This window comes from Hyla sarda, chromosome 9, assembly GCF_029499605.1.
Source record: "Hyla sarda isolate aHylSar1 chromosome 9, aHylSar1.hap1, whole genome shotgun sequence".
NCBI lineage: Eukaryota > Metazoa > Chordata > Amphibia > Anura > Hylidae > Hyla > Hyla sarda.
In genome coordinates this window covers 46,503,957-46,530,372 of record NC_079197.1, presented here as the reverse complement: position 1 = coordinate 46,530,372, position 26,416 = coordinate 46,503,957, and the positions used below count along the sequence as shown (strand labels likewise).

The window sequence follows — 26,416 nt, the reverse complement described above, 5'->3', positions numbered from 1 at the left end:
CGCACACCACCACACCTTCAGACACTTCACATGTTAATCACATCTTTCACCGCGCATTTTTATTACATATATATTACCACTCATCCTCAAAACACATGTGTCCTTTCATACAGACACATAAAGGAAGGGCAGGTGCAGAAGGAAGAAACATCCAAGATGGGATCAAATACGTAATTGGAACATCAAGTGCCTGCAGCAAGGAAATAGGAGCAAGGAGCCCAGGAGCCAAGCCACTGCTGGAGCTTAAAATGGGGTTTGGCATTTGGATGTCACCCAACATGAACAAAACCTGCAGGGAGACTGGGTGTGTGCACGCTGCAGGCTTACAGGCAGCTGGCATCACACAAAGTATTCGTGAGACAACCCTGTGCTGTTCCAAGTAGGTCAGGTGAGACTAGGTTGGATAATGGCCTCTCCTTCCTGCATATAGTACGTACAGAGCCCAAAAATGCCAAAGAGTCAATCTCGTCTGACATATAAACCTGGTATACTGGGCATGAATGAGTCTCAGGTGGCCAAGCCTATAGGTGCAGACATGTACACTTGTGAATCACTGCAGTCTGTCTGCACCCCCAGGCAGCTTCACAAGGGGATAACAGCCCAATCCAGCAATTTGTACACCTGTAAAGAACCTCCAAGAATTTATGACACTTTGTATGCCTGGGGAGGAGCAGTGCAGGGATAATCCTAAAAAGCTCTGTAAAAAGTACACACATTATGGGAGTCCCAGGCTAAGTAATCTTCCCTAAAGTCCCAGGGGCACTGCCATCAACGTGGACAGCATTTGCCAAGTGCCACATTAGATACCCTGAACTAGGACCAACCCAAAAAGAGTAAACCATGAGATGTCTAGAGGTTTCTTGATCATCTTTAATACACTTAAAATTTCTCTTAAATAGGAGATAAAAGTCCCTGCATTTGCTATAAATATTCTGCAAATAGTTCTATCTACTACTGGGGAAACTGGATGAAAAGTTGGTAACACAGCGATGATACCTACCACAGGAGTTGGCACCCAGCTTTACCTTAAAGGGGTACCCCGGTGGAATATTTATTTATTTAATTAATTTAATTTATTTAAAATCAACTTGTGCCAGAAAGTTAAACAGATTTGTAAATTACTTCTATTAAAAAAATCTTAATCCTTCCAGCTGCTGAATATTACAGAGGAAATTTTCTTCTTTTTGGAACACAGAGCTCTCTGCTGACATCTCTGTCCATTTAAAGAACTAAAACAAGTACATCCATGAGCAAGATGCGTTTCGGGTACAATCCTACCCTTTTTCAATTGCATCTGCAATTAAAAAGGGGTAGGATTGTACCCGAAACACGTCTTGCGCATGGATGTAGTTGTTGACTGTCTTTTTGAATAAAGTACATTTGTGTAAATTACACTAGTCACTCCTACTTTATACGGGATAGCGCCATTTCTTGGAGTTTTATTTTTTTTCCTTTTATACTTTTAATACTGGAACCGCTGCTACGGCTCCCGGTCAAGCTCCTACGGCCTGCAATCCAAGAAATACCCCACATTCAGGGGTGATCTGCTTATTGCCTAGACCTACCAGGTGAGAGTCCATATTCTAAATGCTCACTTAAAACTCACTGTACCCGCAGGATTACATGAGGCGCTGCCCTCCCCTTTTTCTTTCTTTTTTTATCCTCTCTCTATACATTTTAAGAACTGTCCAGAGTAGGAGAAAATCCCCATAGCAAACATATGCTGCTCTGGACTGTTCCTAAAATGGACAGAGATGTCAGCAGAGAGCACTGTGCTCGTGATTCAGCAGAGAGCTCTGTGTTCCAAAAAGAAAATAATTTCCTCTCTAGTGGTGTTCAGCAGCTAATAAGTAGATAAAGATTTGTTAATAGTTGTTAAAGTAATTTACAAATCTGTTTACCTTTCTGGCACCAGTTGATTTAAAAAAAAATTTAAAAAAATTTAAATAAAAAAAAAAAGTTTTCCACTGGAGTACCCCTTTAAATGTCAAATCATATAGTAATAGGAAGACAACTTAATAGCTTATTGTTAAATTTCTAATTACATTTTAGTAGTATGTGTTTTATTCAACCAAAATTTAGCATTTTCAGACTCCTGTATCTAAGAGGAAAACATAACCGAATCCACAGGGCAAACAATAGGATACGAGATTGATACAACACGTGGCATTTAGGAGAAAATAAACCTGACCTGTATAAATCAATAAGGAATATGGGATCACAGACCTAATGGAAGCTTATGGGTATTTCAGGGGGGTGGGGTGGGGGAAGTAATATTTTTTTCCAGTCTGGAAGCTTTACCCAGCCACCGGCATGTTTGTCTGGTTAATGGACGCGCTCTTATTTATAGTACAATAAAGACAAGTTCCCCATGAAAACTAGTCTTGTTAAATATTTAACCATGTGATTGCCAGCACCTGCTAGATCCGATTACTAGAAGCATATGAGAGATTCCAGTCCGACCTGCTGCAGGAGGGAGCAGCGACACGCACTTCATGCTCAGATGCACATTTCAGACACGAAAATTCCCTTGTTCTTAGTCTAACAACTTTCATTGCAAAAACAATCTCTTATGAGAGACAATGTTAATGGATATTTAATAGTTTAATATTTAGCTCCTACAACTGTGCAGCACTTCAACTACAGTTATCAATTGCGCAAAATTAAGAGAGGGAGACCAAGATCTAATGTAGCTACTTTTAGGGGACCAAGAAAACTGCAAGTCCTGATATGGCATAGCATGAACAGTATTGCCCCAAATGCCAATTTGTAACCCATCCATTTAAATCAGTGTTTCCCAAACGCGGTCCTCAAGCACCCCCAACAGGTCATGTTTTCAGGATTTCCTTAGTCTTTCACAGGTGATCTAACCGTGGTGATTCCTGATTCACTGACCATAATTATATCACCTGTGAAAGACTAAGGAAATCCTGAAAACATGACCTGTTGGGGGTGCTTGAGGACCGCGTTTGGGAAACACTGATTTAAAAGGGAAGCTGTTTTCATGCTCCTTGGACCACGAGTCTCCCCCCCCCCCCCTCCCCCAGTGGCTTCTCCCCACTCCAGCCATGAGATCACTACTGTTTGTATATAGGAAGAGACCTATAGATCAACACTGGCTAGGGGGAAAGAAGCCATGGGGGGGGGGGGGGGGGGGGGATCACCCAGGTTAGACACGAGCGGTTCAGGCAGCATGAAAGATTACAGGTTCCCCTTAATAAAGTTAAAGGGGTAATCCACTGGAAGACATTTTTTATATATACATTTTTTATTTTTTAATCAACTGGTGCCAGAAAGTTGAACAAATCTGTAGATTACTTCTATTAAAAAAAAAAAAAAAAAAAAAAAAACTTAATCCTTCCAGTACTTAGCTGCTTTTATGATCCACAGGAAGTTCTTTTCTGTCTGACACAGTGCTCTCTGCTAACACCTCTGTCCATTTTAGGAACTGTCCAGAGCAGGATAGTTTTTCAATGGGGATTTGCTCCTACTCTGGACAGTTCCTAAAATGGACAGAGGTGTAAGCAGAGAGCACTGTGGTTAGGCAGAAAGGAAATTCAAGAAAAAAAGAACTTACTGTGGATCATAACATCAGCTGAAAAGTACTGGAAGGATTAAGATTTTTTAAATAGAAGTATTTAAAAGTCTAACTTTCTTACACCAGTTTAGAAAAAAAAAAAAAAAAAAAAAAAAAAAAAAAAACGTTTTCCAGTGGAGTACCCCTTTAAATGAATAAAATGTTGGGTTTTCTCTTCAGCCAACCATAATTTTAGGAGCACGCGCACTTCAATAGGCCACAATTTGCCCTCTGAGTGACCAAAGAAACAGCGCTGAGTGAGTGGTCAAAATTATTTGACTATACAGCGTGTGAAATCTGTGCGCGCTAGATAAATAAAATTAAAAAAAAAAATCTTTATTATGACCCAGAAGAGTCCCATACACTGGGTGCCCACCCTATAGAATCGGATATCTTTTGCCAATTCCACACCAGATAAGCTGACCGAATACGTTGAGATAGTTTTACTTTTGTTAGCTACGGCTAGTGCTGACGTTCGAAAACAAAAGAGGCTAAGAAGAGTCAAAGAGTAAAAGGCTGAACATTACAACCTACGACAATGCTGCTCTATACAGCAGCCATTGAAAGCCACTGTCTCCATGGGTATAAAGCAGTTAATGTTTGAGTTACTTAACATACAGGGAAGGTCTCAGCCCTTCTCGGTTTATATAAAAGATATATTTCTACACACAAACATATATATTGCAGTCTCCAGGGAAAGACATAAAGCCTCGGCAGGGCGTCCCCCCAGCAAATTCAGACACAGAACACAAAGGCCGTCTCACAGGAGCCAGTTAGCTCCGCACATTCCTCTCTCCCCGGTTCCTTGGGAGAGCTATCAGGTGGCAGGCCCCAATTTTCTTATTGTTCAGGGAGGTGTTTTCTGATGGGAAAGGTGAAGAGGGGGATTTGTGAGGTCTGAAAAATGATCTCTTCGAGTTGGGTAAACAAGAAATGCTTTGTTGCTAGGCCGGATTCACAAGCTGTGTGATAGATGCGTGTGTTTAATGTGTGGATGTTGACATGCGTGGACCTGCGAGCGCAACCACAGCGAGGGGAATTATTATGGAAAAGCCTGCCGACAGCACCACGAGGAAGACGAAGGCTCGTGGGTGACATTGCTATGAAGAATTCTTCAGTCCTATATATTATTACAAAGCACCGATCTATACGGAGCGGATAATTTCACATGCCGGAAAGTTTTGCTGTGGTTCGAGCTGTCATTCAATTCTCCCTCTACCTCCAAGTGTATGTATGTAATATATATAAATAATTATATATAAAAAAAAGTTGCACGCAAGTTGCCAGGCTAGAACCTCTGCCTGACAAGTTCATGAATATTAAAATGGAAAATCTGCATATCCTTAGGGCTTTTGGCTCCACTGGGGGTGGGAAAGAAATCTGTTGTGTGTGTGTCGGGAGGGGGAGAACAAGGATCCCCCCCAGTCTCTGCCTGACAAATCCCTTTCACGTCCCGGTTTGGCTTTTGTTTTAGGATTTCCACGATTGTGCTGGGGTCTCTAAAGCCGTGTTATCTCATTACGTTCCCCAGCGCTCAATGCCGGCCATTTGCATATGAGAGAGTCTAAACAAGCCCCCCTCTCAAGTCCCCACAACTCCCCTTACCCTCATGAAGTGGGGAAGTTAGCGATCAAAGCTGTGTAATGCGGCTTACATTCCTCGCCCATTCAACCACATAAAGACTGGCACAGAGGGGGTGGGACTGAGAAGCCAGTTGGCAACAGGGCAGGAGAAGTTGAACAAAACCCACTAAAATCTCCAAGAATTCGTAGCGAGTGATCATTCACCAACCCCATCTGCTTTACCTGATGCCATTTCATCAGGTATCAAAGGGAACTTCAGGGTTGAACAGTAACAAACATAAACCTGACATACAAAAGGATATGGAAAATATCCATAAGTGTCTAGAAAATCTCTTCACGACTGTTTTCTAATGATTCCTCTAAACGTTCTCTATTTTAAACTGTGAGGTTCAGCCAAAATCAGAGTCAAAGCAGAAAACCCATTATATAGAGGGAAAATAATCCTACTCAATCTATACTATACGTCAGTGGTTTCCAAACTGTGGACGTCCAGCTGTTGCAAATCTACAATTTCCAGCCAACGGCTGCCCGGACGTGCAGGGAATTGTAGTTTTGCAACAGCTAATATCACTGCTATAAGGGTTTTGTGATCAACAATACATTCTATTTCGCCTGCTGGAGCCGGGTGTCCCATTAACTCAATGTGTTGGGTTGTTAGGTGCCAATATTTACGGAAGGAGTTATGGCCTGGCAGCAAAAAATAAAATATGAATACTTTAAACTACTACGAATATGTAATAACTGGAAAAGTTAAACATTTTAAATAATTTATTTAAATTTTAATTAAATCAAACATCAGATAGACATCTATAGTCAGCGCCGTATAAACTTACAAAAATATGCAAGCCCCGCCACTGAATTTCACCAGCAGGGTTGTAATACTATTGTTGACTAGTCTCCAGAGAGCAAAGTCACTAAGCGGAACATTAAAACAACAAAAGGAAACAACCGTTTTACAAATCAATATATTCCGTAACACGTCCTACTTTTAATGCCCTCTGGGGCTGCTTTGCTTGGTAGAAACCAACTAAATTAGAACTATATAAGATAGTACCTGACTATGCCGGTCAACCTTAGAAGGGGACTTCAGGAAACTGAGCTTATCAGATACTTATCCTTTATCCACAGGATAGAGAATAAGTGTTTAGTGGCAGGGCGTCCGACCACTGGGACACCCAGCAATCTCCTGTATGGACCTGATTACTTACCCATACTCGCCTGACACCTACTTCCAGGACAAGCAATGTCCTGCCAAGGGTGGGTTCACATCAGGGATTCAGTGTACGGTTTTAGATTTGAAACTGTATGCAACTGTATCGGAAGCCATATCCTAGACAATGCATTAAAAACCCAGTGCATCCGGTTGCATGTGGTTTGTTTGTAATACAGTTTTTAGTTATTTTCCCCATACTCAAAACAGTGTTCTATCACAGTTTTTGCTCCGGGTGAAAAACAGTGTTGTAACCGTACATGGTTGATGTAACATGGAAGTCAATGAGAACCGTAGTGAACCGTATGAGTCTACGGTTCAATCAGGTTTTCCCAATACGATTTTTAACTTTGCACATTGCAATGCGATTCTAAAGTCATACCCACCAATAAATTGAAACTTAAAGAAGAAAAATCTTAAAACCAGATTTGATGCAACTGTTAAAAACCGTATGCAACCGGACAAAAAAAAATTTCAAACCGTATAGGGGTTCTTTTTAAGCACACTGTTGCATACAGTTTGGTACGGTTTTGACTATAAAATCTGATAGAAAACCATGTGAACCCACCCTCAGTTGGTGAGTGGCCGAGCAGGCTGTTCCTTTCTCTGGTCCAAGATGTGGGGGCCAGAGTGCACCAAGGACGGGTGAGCAGCTGGGGGTCCCAGCGGTCAGACACCCTGCAACCAGACACTTGTCCGCTATCCTGTAGATGGGGAATAAAGGTCTCATAAGTTTCGTTGCACATGGAGTACCCCTTAGACTTTATTCCATGAATCCTGACCGTGGCAAAGAAATAAATAAAGGAATGGATTTTATAATGATAGTCTGAATACCGTGTTATTAACAAATTATTTAACATTTAGGCCAACATAAAACAAAAAAAAGACATCTGAGAATATCTAAGTTCTCCAGTCTCACCTGAAGACAAGGAAATCCTGGAATACAACTTCCTGTATATACTGAGAATGTAATCATCAAAGAAGAGCTATATGCTTTTCTGTCTGTAGGGGCGCTGCAAGGAAATTTCTGTTTAGTTTGGTTGTGGTGGGCTCCTTGTCCGTATTACAGTGGTTGATTTGTTTTGTTCTCTCAGATTGGCTTTAAAGGAGAACTCCAGAACATAAAAATTGTCCCCCATAGTGCTGGCAGTAAATAAATAAAGATGTACATACCTTCCTCTGCTCCCCCGGGGCCTCCGGTAACCGGCTCCGGTCACCGCCGTGATCCTCTTCCTGGTTGCCAGTGGTCGGATGAGTCATACTGCACTCAGCCAATCACCGGCCGCAGTGAAGTCCCGACTCGGCCGGCGATAGGCTGAGCGGCAGTGACGTTTTCGGCCCCGGCCGCAGGTGCCGGCGTAGTGAAGAATTGTGTTTCCTGAAGCATTTTCACACTACCGCTCAGCCTATCGAATGCCGGGTATGACTTCGCTGCATCTGGTGATTGGCTGAGCGCAGTATGACTCATCCGACCACCGGCAACCCGGAAGTGGATCGCGGCGGAGACCGGAGCCGGTTACCGGAGGCCCCGGGGGAACGGAGGAAGGTGTGTGCATCTTTATTTTTTTACTGCCGGCACAATTTTTATATTCCACAGTTCTCCTTTAATTTATCTGACTCCTCTTGATGTTCTCCCCATCAGATTATTAATAAGTAATCCAGCATAAGGCTAGGATTCCACTTTTTTTTCTGGCAGTTTTTGGAATACTGCCACTGCAGTTTTTGAGCCAAAGCCAGAAGTGTTTTTATAAGGAATAGGACATATATAGGAAGGACTTACATGTCCTAGCCTTAGGGTAAATTCACACCTACAAGATCTGCTGCATATTTTGTGCAGATAATTTTGCTACCAACTTCAATGGGTAGCAAAATCAGCTATGGAAAATATGCATTAAAATATGCAGCAGATCCTGTATGTGTAAATGTACCATTAAATTTATAAAACTATTCCACAAAAAAGGTATTTTTAATTTAATAGGGGAAAAAAAAAAGTTTTCCACAGCTTTAACATTTCTTTAATATTTTCTAGTTCTCAGCTCTTCTTCAGACACCATATTTAAAGGGGTACTCCTGTGGAATTATTATTATTTTTTTTTTAAATCAACTGGTGCCAGAAAGTTAAACAGATTTTTGAATCACTTCTATTAAAAAAATCTTAATCCTTCCAGCTCTTTTTAGGGGCTGTATACTAAAGAGAAATCCAAAAACAGAAATGCATCTCCTCTGATGTCATGACCACAGTGCTCTCTGCTGACCTCTGCTGTCCATTTTAGGAACTGTCCAGAGCATCATATGTTTGCTATGGGGATTTTTCCTGCTCTGGACAGTTCATGAAATGGAGAGAGAGGAAATGCATTTCTTTTTTGATTTCTCTTTAGTACACAGCCCCGAAAAAGTACTGGAAGGATTACGATTTTTTAATAGAAGTGATTTACAAATCTGTTTAAATATCTGCACCAGTTGATTTAAAAATAAATAAATAAATAAATTAAAAGTTTTCCACGGGAGTACCCCTTCAAGAGTAAATCTCAAAGCAAATGTGTAAATTTTATAGATTATTTTCTATTGATGTCCATGTGTGTAAGAACTCAAGGCCCAGCCCAATTGTATGTCTAGAGACATTATTATCTATAGATGTCTATGGTGCTGTCAAGTGCAGGTCATTACACCTATGGTCAGACAACCAATAAACCTGGAAACGTCCTTTAATCCTTGATCACAACATTTAGAGCAGTGTAACATCTTGCTGACGCACATTTTTCTAACACTGAACAAAAAATAAAAAAAAGCCGCTCTATTACTAACTCTACTGTTGAAGGAGAAAAAAAAAAAAAAAGCACCATTAAACAGTTTAATGAGCTTTGTGAAGACAGGACACAGCCTGTGCAAGGTGTGCCAAGCATGCACTACTTCCATCATCTAAAAAGGTATTTAAAGAGGAAAAGAAACTTCAGCATAAAGGCAAACAACAAGATGCCCTCTTCTGCAGACAGACGCCCAGACGTAAAATGAGGGTCTAATTCTATGACACAATTGTCTACAAGCAACTGCAGGGCAACTCCTAACACATTTTACAACATTGTTATGTAGTAGGGGGAATTAACTATTCACCATCAGCATTCCCTTGTATCAGGAATGCTTCGTTTATTTGACAAGGTCGCGTCATTGAGACGCAGCGCTTGACATATAGCTATAACCCTTAAAGGGGTTGTGTTCCTTGCCTATTCTCCACCTAGTTCATCTTGAGAAGTAAAACTCCTAACATTTAAGAATATTGCAAGAGATGGATGCTTGGAAGCTAGGAGAGCTCCATTTTGTATGGTCGTTGGTGTAGCATAGGGCTGGGCGGTATACCGGTTCATACCGAATACAGACATTTTTGCGCTGCCAATATGAATTTTAACCCATACCGCAATACCGGTTTGGCCCCTCCCCCATCGGGAATGCTGCGAGCGCTGTTCTGCCCCCCCCCCAATAAATTATTATCCCTCGTCCTCCTGTTTGTTGTGGCCGCCGGCGCTGACTCTACACCAGTGGTTGTCAACCTTCAGATGTTGCAAAACTACAACTCCCAGCATGCCCGGACAGCCTTTGGCCGGGCATGCTGGGAGTAGTAGTTTTGCAACATCTGGAGGTCCGCAGGTTGAAAACCACTGCTCTTCACTGTATCCCTATGCCTGGGCTGCAAAAGGTAAACAAAATAAACTAACTCCCCTTCCCCGTCGGTCCAGACCTGCTTCCCAGGGAATGGAACGTCGGACAGCCGTCAGCCTATCACCGGCCGCAGCAATGTTCCGCCTCGGCCGGTGATAGGTTGAGCCCACTGTCCTGTAAGAAGCCGGCTTCTTACATGACAGTGGGCTCAGCCTATCACCGGCTGAGGCGGGGAACATCGCTGCGGCCGGTGATCGGTTGACGGCTGTCCGACGTTCACGTCCCCAGGAAGAGCGTAAGGCCAAAGTAGGAACATGCGTTAAAGTTTTATGCTTACCTTTTGCAGCCCGGGCATCGGGATACAGTATAGAGTGTCAAAGCTGGCAGCTGCAACAAATGGGAGGACGACGAGGGCAGCGCTTGCAGGTGACATATGCGAGTCGTACCCCGATGGGGACAGTGCAGTGCTGGGCTAATAATTTGGGGGGGGGATACCGTTTTATACCGTGGAACCGCCACAAGTTACAAAAATACTGCAATACACATTTGGCCATACAGCCCAGCCCTAGTGTAGCATAGAGGTATTTTCAGGCAAGCTTAGGAACGAACAACATACAGATTACGGTTTCTATCTCTAGCAAAGTGCACAAGACCAGTTCCGTAAATAGGAGGCAAGCCAAATAATTACACTTTGTACCTATGTTAACAGACAGACAAGTGCCTCATAAAGGCTATTTAGATAGCTCTGAAGTCCTGCAGCTATCATACGGTAACCAAGATGGTGTCTTCTATCATCTGCAGCCTGGCTAAACACTGCATGGGGGAGATTTATAAAATCCTGTGCAGAGCAAGAGTTGACAGGTTTCCCATAACAACCAATCAAATCGCTTAAATTTTTCAGAGGCCTTTACAAAAATGAAAGAAACAATCTACTTGGTTGCTATAGGCAACTGGTTAACTTTTCCTCTACAAAGGATTTAATATATTTCCCCCGGTGGGTTATGGGCTTCATCAGAAGGTTTCCTGTATAGTCATTCTGTTGTGAACAGCTACCTAGTTTTTAAGGGTATGTTTACATGTTAGTTTGCAAAAGCATGCCGAATCCAATAGCAACCTGCCCCCAATACAAGTGAATGGAGTTTCCAGGATTCTCTTTGCATACTTCAATCTTCAATGCAGAAACAGAAGTGTCTCAACATGCAAAAAACGCCCGGTTCGCCAACCACTGTGGCGGGTCATCCCTCTGGCCAGTGATTGGCTCAATGGGCCAACTGGGCATCAACATCACCAGAAAGTGAAGAGTTGGGGCCAGGTTGCCACCAGAAGCTGAAGCACAGGCATGGACAAACTCCAGTAAGTGAGTGAGGACTAGCACTCCTCTGTGCTCTCCCCTGTCTGATAGGACAGGAGAAAGAGCACAGATGAGTGTCATCAGACCGGAGAGCGCGAGAGAGAGCGAGAGTGAGAGAGAGAGAGGAGTCGTAGCCCACCCTCACTTACTGGACTTTGTCCATGCCTGTGCTTCAGCTTGGACAAAGCCATGATTTCTATAAGAGGAAATAAAATTTTCTTATGGAGTATGGTATATTAGAAAGGTTAATGTTTTGCCAAGATGTACAACATTAAAAGTTTTTGTATCTGACAGTGCCCATTTTATATTGCTGTATAAAAAGGAGAGGGGGGCATACTGCGAAAACAAAGCACATGCTAGAGCAGTTTTGTTTCAGGGTATGCCTCTTCCAGCACTGTACGGGTTAACCACAAGGGGAGAGAGAGCTCCTCCAATGAGTTTGAGGCTGAATAGGTGAAGAACTGTATCATTACGTAATACTGATCATGTTCAAGGGGCAAATTGCAAAAACACAAGGCTCCACTATAGAAATTGTGGCATAAAAGATGTAGAATAGGAGCGGACAGTGGATCTACAGAGCAGAGAGGCCGAGGTACACAGCCAGGGCGGAGAGCATCTTTACTGTGAGAACTGAACCCCAGCCCTGATAATTAAATGAAGCTCCACCCAGAGGCCAGTATGGGGGTAATGAGCGGGCCTATATACTTGAGACAAGTATAGCTCCATTGTCTGGGGTTAAAGGGTGACTCTTAATGGACTGTCCGAGACAAGGGACAGGCAGAGCTCTCTTTGTGCCTCTATTCCTTCTGCTTATTCACGGGGCTCCCCCCTTGTAGACACACTTAAGCCCTCTTCTGTTTCACACACCGGCCTCTATTGATGTGCTCTCCACACACCCACTTTCTGGTCTCTAAATGGATTTACAAGATGCACCAGTGAGGCAGAAACTGGTTTCTATAGCAACCTTTGCTCTTTCAACCCCTCCCCCCCACCTCATTACACCCCCCTTCTTTCCCAAAATCCCTACATGTCTTCCTGATCAGTAGCTTCTCACCTCAGAGTTATGAAGAAAGAAAAGAAAAAACCCACAGCAGAGACTCTTCCTTTACTAGAGCCGACTGAAAACAGAAGCAAAATCCCTTTCACGCTAGTCAACTGGGAGATCTTGCCAAGAAGAAGAGACAGTAGATGTGGCCCAGGTGTTCATGCAACCCACCTACCGATGGACCATGTCAGATCTCATTGTCCTTCTGATCAATACAGAACCTGAAACCCCAAGAGCCCTCCTTCATAGCAAGACAATAATACACCATATAGAGACAAAAGGATTTAAGCAGCGCACCAGAGAGGCCGACTAGTGCATACTAGGAAAATCTAATATGTTATGCTAGAGTTGGTGAGACATTTCTCCCCACATGATTCTAAAAGTAACAATCTGGATGAAAGGGTTAAAGCCCACTAGGCCCCATTTCTGTCAGGATCTCCTGCCTGCACCAGACAACAGGACTTGAGGCTCATTGTCTCCTTTCCAGGGCCAATTTAAAGCCAGGCCTGTCATTCACATCGTTCATGGGATTTTTTTTTCTTTTTTGTTCCTTTACTGTCATTTCCTGTCAAGTAAACTTTTTGCCCATGTCTCCCTCCTTCTATGCAATGAAAAGAAAAAGAACCTAGCGGCCCACCCTCTTACCTCATTCCCTGCATGGGAGATGAATTCCCGCAGTGCGAGGGAGTGCAAGGCTCCTGGACAGAAAGGCAATTCTTGTGAACTCATTTATAAGCTGGAGAGCAGGTAGATTAGACCCCGTACATTGACCCCAAAAGTATTTCAGTATCCAACAAGAAAGATCGCTATTTGCAAATTTTGTATATTAAAAAAAAAAAAATCTCCTGTAAAAACAGAATTCTATGTAACCTAATAATCCCAACACAGTAGCCAGACCTCCACAAGTCTAACAGGTTCTCTAAGCTTAATGTGAGGAGGATTAGAAGACACCATATTAGACTCCATGTTGATGTCATGGCCTCGGTTTATTTTACAGGGTAAATGTGAAATTATAGATTTATTATAATGAATCATTAAATCATGTTCTAATGGATACAGTGCAGGACAAAGAACAGGTCCCTCAGAAAGGGAGTGGACTTATTGTCTGAACAGAAGTGAAATAGTTATTTATGAACCCTGAAGAAAAGACAGATCCGGCACAGTCCTATATGACTCTGAACCAAGACTCCTGATACAACGTAATTAGATAGGGCAAGTATGCAATCACCTATGGGTGGTGCTCTAACGCCAATGGCACAAGTAAAAAGTAATGGTCACGGGAAGGAGTAGTAATAGCGGAGCAACTCACCCGGTGTACTGGAGGTGATTCAACCGGGGAACATCGCGATCAAGCGAGGAAGCAGCGGGATGCTGAAGATGTTACGGGGCAAGTCAGACGTCGGGCCACAGCCGTATCGCACCATTTGGTGCTTCGTCAGGCCCCACCGGGTGAGTTGCTCCGCCATTACTACTCCTTCCCGTGACCATTACGAAATAGTCATTTACTTTTCCCAGGGACCCTAAAGGGCAAAATTCACTCTTCAACCCTGCAATAGAACAGGCGACATTGTACAATCGTCCACATCAAGGACAGCTCAGGAATAGTTGGCTTCTTCATACTGACCACTGAACAGAAAAGGTTACTTCTTGAAACCCCAGGATCTCGACTACAATCACCCCCAGCAAGAAATAACATGACTTAAGGACGATCAATTTGAAATAACCAGCACCTATAAAAGGAACCTGTCCTCACTTTCATGCTGTCCGAACCATGAGTCATCAGGGCGGTCTCCAGTGGCTTTTGCCTGCCCCACCAGCCTTGATGTAAAGCTGCTGCTTGTTTGGGAATACCGACAGATAAATCAAGGCCAGAGGGGCAAGCAGAAGCTACCAGGGATTCAGAGTTCAGACTACATGAAAGTAAGGCTGGGCGGTATACCGGTTCATACCGAATACCAAAATTTTAGTGCTGCACGATATTAATTTTTCAAATACCGCAATACCGGTTTGGTCCCTCCCTCTAGGGAATGAATGAATTATCAGCCCAGCGCTGCGCTGTCCCCACATCGGGGAGCTAATCATATGTGACCCGCGAGTGCTGTTCTGCTCCCCCCCAATTAATTATAAGCCCAGGGGGGTACTACTCGCATATGTCACCCGCAAGCACTGCCCTCCTCCTCTTTGTTGCGGGCCACCAGTGCTGGAACCCAATACTGTACGCCAGTGGTTTCCAACCTGCGGACCTCCAGATGTTGCTAAACTACAACTCCCAGCATGCTCGAGTTTTTGCAACAGCTGGAGGTCCACAAATTTGAGACCACTGCTGTACGCTGTATCCCTATGCCCGGACTGCAAGAGATAAACTAAATAAACTTTAACTTACCTACGTGGGCCTTACGGAGGGGGCACTCAGACGGATCCCTCCAAGGAACAGCCCAGGATAAAGGCAGCGCACAAGACTTCAAAAGGTAAAATGGTTTATTTACCCGGCATGCAACGCCTTTCGCTGGATAACCAGCTTCATCAGGCATAGGCTGTTCCTTGGAGGGATCCGTCTGAGTGCTTCACCTGTGTTTCCAGGAGCGGCTGCCGTTCTTCGCCCGTTGAAGGGTTATTTCACGCTTTTACCATAGTTGTACTTGGTCGCAGTACAACTATACTTGGTGAGCAATTCCTCGTTTTTTCCATCTTCACATTACCTTATCACACTAGGAGCGCTCTCCTTGTTTGTATATTACGCTGGGGGCGGGAACGTCGGACCGTCATCAGCCTATCACCGGCCGCAGCGTTGTCCCGCCCCGGCCGGTGATAAGCCGGCTTCTTACATGACAGTGGGCTCAGCCTATCACTGGCCGGGGTGGGACATCGCTGCGGCCGGTGATAGGCTGTCAGACGTTCCCGCCCCCAGCGTAAGGCCGACGTAGGTAAGTTAAAGTTTATTTTGTTTATGTTTTGCAGCCAGGGCATAGGGATACATCATACAGCAGTGGTCTCCAACCTGCGGACCTCCAGCTGTTGCAAAACTACAACTCCCAGCATGCTGGGAGTTGTAGTTTTGCAACATCTGGAGGTCCGCAGGTTGGAGACCATTGGCGTACAGTATAGAGTTCCAGCGCCGGTGGCCCGCAACAATGAAGAGGAGGGCAGTGCTCGCGGGTGACATGTGTGAGTAGTACCCCGCTGGGCTGATTAATTGGGGGGGGGGGGAGCAGAACAGCGCTGGCGGGTAACGGTATCTCTTTCACCCACCAAATCATGTTATATACCGTGGAACTGCCATAAGTTACAAAAATACTGTGATACACATTTTTGGTCATACCGCCCAGCTCTACATGAAAGCATTGACAGGTTCCTTTAATCCAATCTGTAGCTCTTCTGCTACAGGTTAGGGGAAAACACTGCTTCTGCTCACTGATGCAACCTTGAAAACAGATCATTTAAGGTGATTCTACAGAAAACATATCTTCGAGATGTGCCTTGTAGGACACAGGTTACGTCTTGAGTGTCACCAAGCCGGTAAGGTCACCTCCAACTAGGCATAAAAATAAAACCACACACACACACACTCCTTAAAGAAATTGTTTTGTGATGTGCTCATGCCCATGAAAATGGTAATGGAAACCAGGTATCTGCCAGTCAGATAGTCCAGGTACACATTATACTGGGCATTTAACCCTTTCGATTGGAAAAATAAAAAAGTATCCAGCGCCTACAAAGTTCTCCTTTCCTCTTGAACAATAAGGGGATTAAAATCCAAATGAATGCTGCTCCCACCCCTCTCTTCAAGTTCTTCTTCCTAATTCCTGCCATCTTAATTATACCCTCGCCTCCTGTCCCCCAAAGGAATTCCAGGCAGCCTCAGGCTCCCTCTGTATAATTTGCATCCAATTACTGGAGATTTCTATTCTGAAACTCATTGAGAGTGAGAGGACTCTGAACAAGAGTGACAGGGGGAGGGAGCTAAGAATTATCCATCCCCCCCGGTACTCTGCCAATTTCTTTATTTCAAGAAGATGGATAAAGTGCAGGGACCATGACAAATTTCACAAAGCCCCCACCTTCTTCAGAGAGCCTCTCAAGAGAACAAGACGGGGGTCTGATGAAAAGGATCAGGGGAGGAGGTGCTAGATCCAGGGCGGCTGAGCAGTGCATGGGAGAGTTAATTTGCAGCTGGGAACATAAGAAAGCCTCAAAATCTCAAATTAATGGAGCAAGAAGTTCATCACAATCCACGTAAGAAGCAATGATCTAGGCAAGGGACCGAATCTTAAAAACGTATTATCTTGGCTTGCAGATAGGTGGAAGAAATTGTTAAGGAAGACACCTTGAAAGAAAATGATCTTACTCTGCCAACAGCTACCTGCTAAGAAATTGTTGAGGTCATCCGCAAAATCGGCTAGGTGACAGTAGGGCCTGGCTGGCGAGAAGCTCTGTCCTTCTGCCTCCTCAAGGAAACAGAGGACCAAAGAAAAGGACAAGAAGATTTAATGTGTGAGACAATAGGTCAGTGGAGCTCTGAGAAACAATATCTTCCCTTGACCCGAATGAAAAAGGGGGCAATAAAGCTGTGACCTCTACTGAAAAACCACTATAATAAAACAATTCCCTGTAGAAGAGCGTCCACTCCCACCTCATTCTCATTGTACCGCTTTAGGATTCTGGAGACACCAGAGTGTTTAAGCGTACAATAATTAACTCCACGGCACATGTAAGGCCCTCCTTTATAGGTTGTATATTATAGAAGGAAGAGACAAGAATATTAGCTTTACATGATGATTCTATGGTAAAGTCTATGGTTCCAGCTGCAGTCCACAGGAATCAAGAGCAGCACCAAAAGTCTAAAGCTAGCCATACGTAAGATCGATGTTAGCCAAATGCTTGTTCTGTCCATAAGCACATTTAGTTGAGCACTCATGTTGTAAATGTATAGAGGGGAGGGAAGCTGCTGCCAGACTCCTTTGGTGGCAGGTATGGCGCTCCATCTCCTCTCCATCTCTTACACAGACTTTGGACTCCTGATGGCCTGGCAAAAGTCCAAAATCAGGAAATGCAGTCTGGAGTGCTGAGGGGTGTGTGCAGCCTTAGCCAATCATAGCTCATCTCACACTGAACTGCTCTGGGCTGTGTGTAGCAGAGTGAGGTAGGAAGTTCTCCCCTGTATGGCTTCAGATGATGTCACGCCTGCTGGGTAACGCCCCTTGTCAGTCTGTGAATCTGACTGAGACTGAGCAGAAAATACAGAGCAATATCAAGGTAGAAAACTAAAAAATAAAGGCAGGGGGTGGTTTATCATGATGGTGCAGTGAACTGGGGGGGGGATTATAAACTAACAAGATCATGAGAGGTTCTCTAACAAGTTTTCAGCTTATGTAGGTCATGTTTTAACCAAGCACCAGCTTCCTTCTACTACACAAGGTAAGGCTAAAAACTACCTGGCAGAGAGGATATGGCTGAGGAAATTTTTGTTAATGATGGACTCCAAAGATATAATGGACTGAGACACATTAGCAAAACAATGAGGTAAATGGCCCCAAACCACCTGTATTAGGTCACGGTCTAGACAGAGTGCAAAGATAACACTAGTCTCGCAGCAAAAGCCGAGTGTACCTGCATCCTGACAATGTTATTTACATTGAACATACTGGAATATCAGCATTGTGCCCGCAGAGTGTACAATGTCGTGTCACAATCTGGAACAAGACAGGCGACAAGGTACTGTGGCAACCTGCCCAGGGGCTTCCTAGGTGTATAGATGTGTATAACTAGTTATGTCTTACCTGACTAATCATAGGCTGAAAGGACGCAATAAATCTCCATTATTAAAAGGGAACACAGAGGCAAAAGTGTATGTGCAACATACTACATACTATGTATCCATAGGTTAATAATATCCTATTTATTTTGTTTTTGTCATCATTAAGGGAGTTCTCCAGAAACAGAAAACCAGAGCTGATTTCTTCAAAACACAGCACCACTCCTGTCCTCAGGTTGTGTGTGGTATTGCAACTCAATTCCATTGAAGTCAAATAATCCAAATTGTAACACAGAACCTAAGGACAGGTGTGGTGCTGTTTTTGGAAGAAAATGGCTCTGTTTTTCTTCCTGGATACCCTCTATGAAAGGGGCTGTCTACTTTGAGGAATGCAAATTAGAATAAGGGGACCTGACCAAAGTGATCAGTGATCCCCAGTAGCCAGTGAATTTTACTGCAGCACCACCAGCAGGGAAAATGAAGCATTACACAATCTGCATGTAAATCTCTGGTCCTCAAGAGAAAAATGTGTTGCAACTGCTCTGTACAGCACCTAAGAGGATTGTCTATAAATACTGGACCTATAAATAGAGGAAAAGCTTTTTAAGTCAACCGATGGCAGAAAGTTATACAGATTTGGAAATTACTCTATAGAAAAATCTTTAAGAGTATCTGTCACCAAGCTAAACATTTAATATATTTTTATGTAATTATAACTAAACATTTAATATATTTTTATGTAATTATAAGACACTTTGCTATTTACTTGCTGTTAAAATTCTCAACCTTTATGGCCGACATCTATCATTTTCTTTAGACCGTTTTGTGTGTCTAGTAAAAAGGCACAAAAAAGGCACAAGCTGGGTTTATTTGGGCTTTTTTGTGCCGTTTCATTTACACATTTCTGCTGATTTTTGAGTTGCAATCCAATGATTTTGGCAATACACATTATATGGAAGGGTTTTATCTACTGCGCCTTTTTGTGAAAAGGCGCAAAAAAAGGCGCAAAGCCACTGAAAAGTCTCAAACTACACCAGCCCAGACTTAGCTTAGCTTTTTGGTGTATGTGAAGAGAGAAATTTCAACTTAATTTATCAAATGCTCTGTGACCATTTAATAAATTTGTTTCTCACAAAAATGTTCTGTTCCCTGCACAAGTAAAACAGTTTGGTCTCCTCCCGGAGGCCAAACTCAGGAAGTGCGTGTAGGGCATTGCTAGGCACAGCTCTCGCAGGCTTCAGTGAGGTCACGCCTGTGGGAACGCCCCCTTTCTCCTGCTCAAGGTGAGCAAGGGTTTAGGTAGGATACAGAGCTTATTAAGGCTCAGAAATGTATTTTAAGGGCAGAAGGGGTGTTAGGAGTGGTTAGGGAATATAATTTGAGTAGAGAAAATATGGTTTGATAACAGGTACTCTTTAGGCCTCCCAGTATTTAGCTGCTGTATGTTCCAGAGGAAGTAGAGTTCTTTTTTCTCTGACCACAGTGCTCTCTGCTGCCACCTCTGTCTGTGTCAGGAACTGTTCAGAGCACGAGCAAATCCCCATAGCAAACGTCTCCTGCTCCGGACAGTTCCTTACACGGCAAGAGGTGGCAGCAGAGAGCACTGGTCGGAGAGAAAGAACTACACAACTTTCTCTGGAACATACAGCAGCTGATCAGTATTGGAAGGATTAAAGGACAAGTCCGGTGCTCACTTTTCTTATTGTATCCGTTCCGGGCTGCAAAAAAAAGAAAAAAAAAAAAAGAAAATAAGCTCTCTCTTGCCTGCCTACGCTCCCCCGGTACAGGTGTTCGGTCCCCAGGCTGTATTCTTCTTACTTCCTGTTAGCCCGGCACGTCACACGGAGCTTCAGCCTATCACTGGCCGAGGCGGGACATCGCTGCGGCCGGTGATAGGCTGAAGCTCCGTGTGACGTGCCGGGCTAACAGGAAGAAGAATACAGCCCGGGGACCGAACACCTGTACTGAAGCACCGGGGGAGCCTAGGCAGGTAAGAGAAAATTTGTTTTCTTTTATTTTTCAGCCCGGAACGGATAAAATAAGAAAAGTGAGCACCGGACATCTCCTTTAATAATTTTTATAAGGAAGTAATTTACAATATAACTTTCTGGCACCAGTTGATGTGAAAACTTATTCCCCCTCTGAAGTACCCCTTTAAGAAAAGTTGAGCATACTTCTTTCTAAAGTCAGTCTGCCCAATCTTTTCAAGGACCGCAAGTGTCAAGGACAAGCATTTTAGTTTGTGAATGATCTACTGCTATTGTAAGGGAAAATGCAAGCGTTACCAATCCAATTACTGTCCATCTATTGTACAACGGGAGGCATCAGGGATACGGATGATCGACAGGAGACTGTGGTATGGGGGACACATGTGTAAAGCCATCTTTTATTGCCCAAAGTTACATAAGTGAGTATATACAAAAGCTTAACCATGAAGACTCCCTGCTGCTGGGGAAGAAGAGAATCTAGAACAAAGACCCTCCTACAGAACGTTCTCAATGTGATCATAACCTTCAGCATACTGAATCTGTAACATAAGCTTTTATCTTCCAGAGGTTGGTAAAGGTGACTGTGTGAAAGCGTTTCCCAACTGTTGCCAAACTACAACTCTCAGCATGCCCGGACAGCCTTCGGCTGTCCGGGCATGCTGGGAGTTGTAGTTTTACAACAGCTGGGGCACCCCGCTCTTATGTAAGACCACAATGCAAAATGCTGACATATATAGAGCAGAAGGTGGGAGGAATGACAGGTGATAGAACTTAAAAGCAATGCTAAGATCTCCAGTTTGCACAATACAGGACACCCAACTTTCTGAAGGAAAGCGTAGTGACAGACAGTTTGTGAAATCTGGTGTCTTGTTGTTCAACAGGCCCATAATTACACCAGAAAGCACATTTCTGCGCCCTAAGTATGTAAATACGGAGTGACACCTGTTCTTTAACCCTTTGTGTGAACCAGGCACCTGTCACTGGATGGGTGGGGGAGGAGGGTGCACGGCGAGCGGCAGCTGTGCTTGTTTTCATTTGCAGAAATATAATTGGTCATTTCCTCCGCCGTGCATGTAGAGCTACGCCAGCAGCCGGAGCGGGGCACAAAACACCGACAGTGTGGGGTAAAAAGAATTGATAAAAAGGAAAAAAAAAAACTTATAGGAAAAGCTGCTACTATACAAAAAGTTTTAGTTTTTTTTGGAGGTTCTTAGAACTGGAGATGTTGATTATAAAAAAGTAGTGATCATGGCTGGCAATATGTAAAAAAAAAAAAAAAAAAAGAGAGAGAATATATATATATATATATATATATATATATATATATATATATATATATATATATACACACACACACACATATATATATATACACATATACAAGTAAGGTGAGATGTAACCTGTGTCCTCTGCTTGTGAGCTTAGATTTGCTTTGGACTTGATAAAGGGAGGAATCCCAAAAGCTTGTCTACAAAATGCTGTTAGTCCAATAAAAAAGGTATTACAAGATACTGCAACATTTTATGATTTGCATCACTGGACTAATACGGCTACTCAAATTTAATAAATATATATATATATATATATATATATATATATATATATATATATATATATATATATATATATATATATATGATATATATATATGATATATATCTCAAAGTTGAGAATACATCACCTATACACCTACACACACTTTTTTTTAATGTAGTTATTTTAATTTTTTCCCCCCAAATTTTGTTAAATGTTAGATTTCACCTTGGGCTACATTCATTGAGCCATTCCTTCGGGCTCTACCAATAAAAAGCCTGACATGCCCAATGACCATTACAGGCCGAACAGAGTCAGAGGGTATGATCACACAGCGGAATGTTGGTGCAATATTCCGCCAAAATATTCCACACAGACATTCCACCGCAGCATTGATTTCAATGAAATTCTGCTGCACTGTGCACTGGAAATTCCTGGGCAGAGATTTCTGATGCGGAAATTCAGATTCCAGCATCCGCAGACAGAATAGACCTGTCTATTCTTTCTGCCGGTTTGGCTTGTAAATGCGTTGACGTCTATGAGACGGGGCATTTCCGAGAGGTCCTAGCGCTCCTGCCGTAACTTTCAAATATGCAGACATTCTGACATGACTTTTTTTTGGTTCACTCTCTGAACCTACACACTGTGTGGGACTCAAACATGGTAAACTCATACCGCCAGAATACTGGTCTTCAGACATGTAAAGCTCTGCATGCCTGGTCTAAGCATACTAGACCAGAAGAAAGAGAATCCCTACACTCGGAGTGTTGACTGGTAGCAGACAGGCATGACCACCCGCCTGAGGACCAGGTGAGTAAATAAAACTGTCTTCATCACGTACTTAAAGGGGTAGTCCAGTGGTGAAAAACTTATCCCCTATCCTAAGGATAGGGGATAAGTTTGAGATCGCGGGGGGTCCGACCGCTGGGGCCCCCTGCGATCTCTCTGTACGGGGCCCCGGCTCTCCGCCGACATAGCGGGTGTCGACCCCCGCACGAGGCGGCGGCCGACACGCCCCCTCAATACATCTCTATGGCAGAGCCGGAGATTGCCGAAGGCAGCGCTTCGGCTCTGCCATAGAGTTGTATTGAGGGGGCGTGTCGGCCGCCGCCTCGTGCGGAGGTCGACACGCCCCCTTCCAGCGGGCTGTCGGGGCTCCGTACAGGAGATCGCGGGGGGCCCCAGGGGTTGGACCCCCCGCGATCTGCAACTTATCCCCTATACTTAGGATAGGGGATAAGTTGCTCACCACTGAATCACCACTGGACTACTCCTTTAAGACCTGCTGGATTGAAGACGCTGAACTGATGACTGGACGGCTGCCATTTGCCTTACAACATCGATGCCCAATTTCTGCTCTTCACATACAAGCATTTCTACGACAAATCTTCACTGCAGCCTGTTTAGGAAATTCAGACGCCTGGAACATTTGGAGGTCATACCAGGCAGATGGATCCAAGGTTTCACTGATAAGAAATAATATCAAATATATGAATAGAAATGGCTCCAAAAACAACTGTCTATATGGTTAAAATGACTGCTGGTCATCTCCAAAATAGCCCCAGGTATTGAGTCGTCCCTAATACTATCAGATGTAATAGCTCAATACTGTTGTAGGCACCAAATCTAGGGCTGGGCGGTATACTGGTTCATACCGAAATTTTTGTGCTGCACAATATGAATTTTTGCCATACCGCAATACCGGTTGGGCCCCTCCTCCTTGGGAATGAATCATCAACCCAGCGCTGCGCTCTCCCCACATCAGGGAACTAATCATGTGACCCGCCAGCGCTGTTCTGCTCCCCCCCAAATCATGTGACCCGCCAGCGCTGTTCTGCTCCCCCCCAAATCATGTGACCCGCCAGTGCTGTTCTGCTCCCCCCCCAAATCATGTGACCCGCCAGTGCTGCTCTGCTCCCCCCCAAATCATGTTACCCGCCAGTGCTGTTCTGCTCCCCCCCCCAAATCATGTGACCCGCCAGCGCTGTTCTGCTCCCCCCCCCAAATCATGTGACCCGCCAGCGCTGTTCTGCTCCCCCCCCAAATCATGTGACCCGCCAGCGCTGTTCTGCTCCCCCCCCCAAATCACGTGACCCGCCAGCGCTGTTCTGCTCCCCCCCCCAAATCATGTGACCCGCCAGCGCTGTTCTGCTCCCCCCCCCCCAAATCATGTGACCCGCCAGCGCTGTTCTGCTCCCCCCAATTATCAGCCCAGCGGGGTACTACTCACATATGTCACCCGCAAGCACTGCCCTCTTTGTTGGGGGCCACCGGCGATGAAACTCTATACTGTACGCCAGTGGTCTCCAACCTGCGGACCTCCAGATGTTGCAAAACTACAACTCCCAGCATGCCCGAACAGCCAACGGCCAGAGCTCCTTACATGACAGTGGGCTCAGCCCATCACTGGCCGGGGCGGGACATCGCTGCGGCCGGTGATAGGCTGACGGCTGTCCGACGTTCCAGTCCCCAGCGTAAGGCAGACGTAGGCAAGTTTAAGTTTATTTTCTTTATCTTTTGCACCCCAGGCATAGGGATACAGTGTACAGCAGTGGTCTCAAACCTGCGGACCTCCAGCTGTTGCAAAACTATAACTCCCAGCATGCCCGGAAAGCCGTTGGCTGTCCGGGCATGCTGGGAGTTGTAGGTTTGCAACATCTGGAGGTCAGCAGGTTTGAGACCACTGGCGTACTGCGAGTTCCAGTGCCGGCGGCCCCCAACAAAGAGGAAGAGGGCAGTGCTTTCGGGTGACATGTGAGTAGTACCCCGCGGGGCTGATCATTGAGGGGAGCAGAACAGCACTGGCGGGTCACATGATTGGGGGAGGGGGGTGAAGATATACCGTTATATACCGTAGAACCGCCATAAGTTACAAAAATACCGCGATACACATATTTGGTCATACCGCCCAGCTCTAATTAATAGGCTTTTAGGTTACAATGTTACACTTTTTACAATTTTACCAGCACAAGAAGGAACAAATTATGCCATCACACAACCATGCATCGTATCTCCTCCATCATGTCGTATTAGAGCACAAAGAAATCGGGCATAAAAAAGGTAGAAGGGATAACTAGTTTCCACTGAGGTTCCGGAAGATTTCCAGCCTCTCCCATCACTTGTGAGAGAAATGATTGTGTCTTACAGGCCGTCCAACTTAGATCATTAACAGTGAGTGCGGCCATGAGGGTCAACACTCCCTGCTCTACCCCAACAAACACATTCCTTGCCTTTGATCCTTGAGATGGCTTGGGTTTCTAGGGAGACCGTGTCACTCAGCGATCCCCACCTGTGTCGACACAGGAGCGGGGCCCATGCCAAGGTCGGAGTTTAAAGGTTGATTTGGTAAAGATCTCATGAGGCCTGACTCACAATACCAGACCTCCACCAAGACTTCATACGCAGAGGAGGAGGAGTACTTATAGGACAATACGTCTCAGTTTAAAGAAAAATGTATAATGCGAATAACTTTAAAGGGGGACTCCATTGCAACTCTGTAGGTTACTCAAATCTGTATATGCCCAAACGTAACACAAATCTGTTTGCTAGTGGTGTAGGATGTAAAGGAACAACTGAACATTTCTGTAGTCAGATGGAATCCCTCCTCAACTTTCTTCAGAATTTCTCAAGCGCCTAAGCTTCCAGCAAATGAAGTGCACTACCAGTATATTAAAGGGGTATTCCAGGAAAACAATTTTTTTATATAAACTGGCTCCAGAAAGTTAAATAGATTTGTAAATTACTTCTATTAAAAAAAAATCTTAATCCTTTCAATAATTATCAGCTGCTGAAGTTGAGTTGTTATTTTTCTGTCTGGCAAAAACTCTCTGCTGACATCTCTGCTTGTCTCGGGAACTGCACAGAGTAGAAGAGGTTTGCTATGGGGATTGGTTTCTAAACTGGGCGGTTCCCGAGACACGTGTCAGAGTGCACTTAGACAGAAAAGAATAACTCAACTTCAGCAGCTCATAGGTACTGAAAGGATTAAAATTTTTTAATAGAAGTAATTTACAAATCTGTTTAACTTTCTGGAGCCAGTTGATAAAAAAAGGTATATAGTTTTTTCCTGGATAACCCCTTTAAAGTACATTTCCAGCATACATTAGAGACTAGACAGGAAGAAATCACTAAAAGAGAATCTGTAAAGATGAAAACAAGGCCTAAATCGGCAGGGATCAGGTTATAGATTGGGAGGAGCTATTGAAATAGGTTTATATTAAGCCTAATCGGCAGGGATCAGGTTATAGATTGGGAGGAGCTATTGAAATATGTTTATATTAAGCCTAATCGGCAGGGATCAGGTTATAGATTGGGAGGAGCTATTGAAATATGTTTATATTAAGCCTAATCGGCAGGGATCAGGTTATAGATCAGGAGGAGCAATTGAGATATAGGACTTTATATATTGGAAATGTTCCAAGATAACTTGTCATTTATGTAAATCTCTGCTCATTCTGGGATAAGAAGTCAAGTGGTGACCGACATCACTCTATGCAGAGTTTTACATGAATAAATGACAAGTTATCCTGGAACTTTTCCCATAATACTATATATCAGCTGGACTTTTTCCTTTAAGGGGTATCTAGTACTGTGGTCAATTTTTTGCCAAATACATCAGCTATAGCAGTCATCCTGAACATTTCAGTAAAATGAAGAAAAAGCCCCACATCCTATATATACTGATCCTCATGGTATATAACCCAGGTTGTCCATGGCAAGAGGC

At 44.0% G+C, this 26,416-nt stretch overlaps 1 protein-coding gene across 1 annotated transcript in view; it reads right to left on the bottom strand.

Annotated features, from left to right (window-relative positions):
- The window catches only part of EFNB1 (ephrin B1), a 61,162-nt gene that overhangs the window by 15,220 nt on the left and 19,526 nt on the right, over positions 1-26,416 (bottom strand). The gene's annotated exons all lie outside the window — the stretch shown is intronic.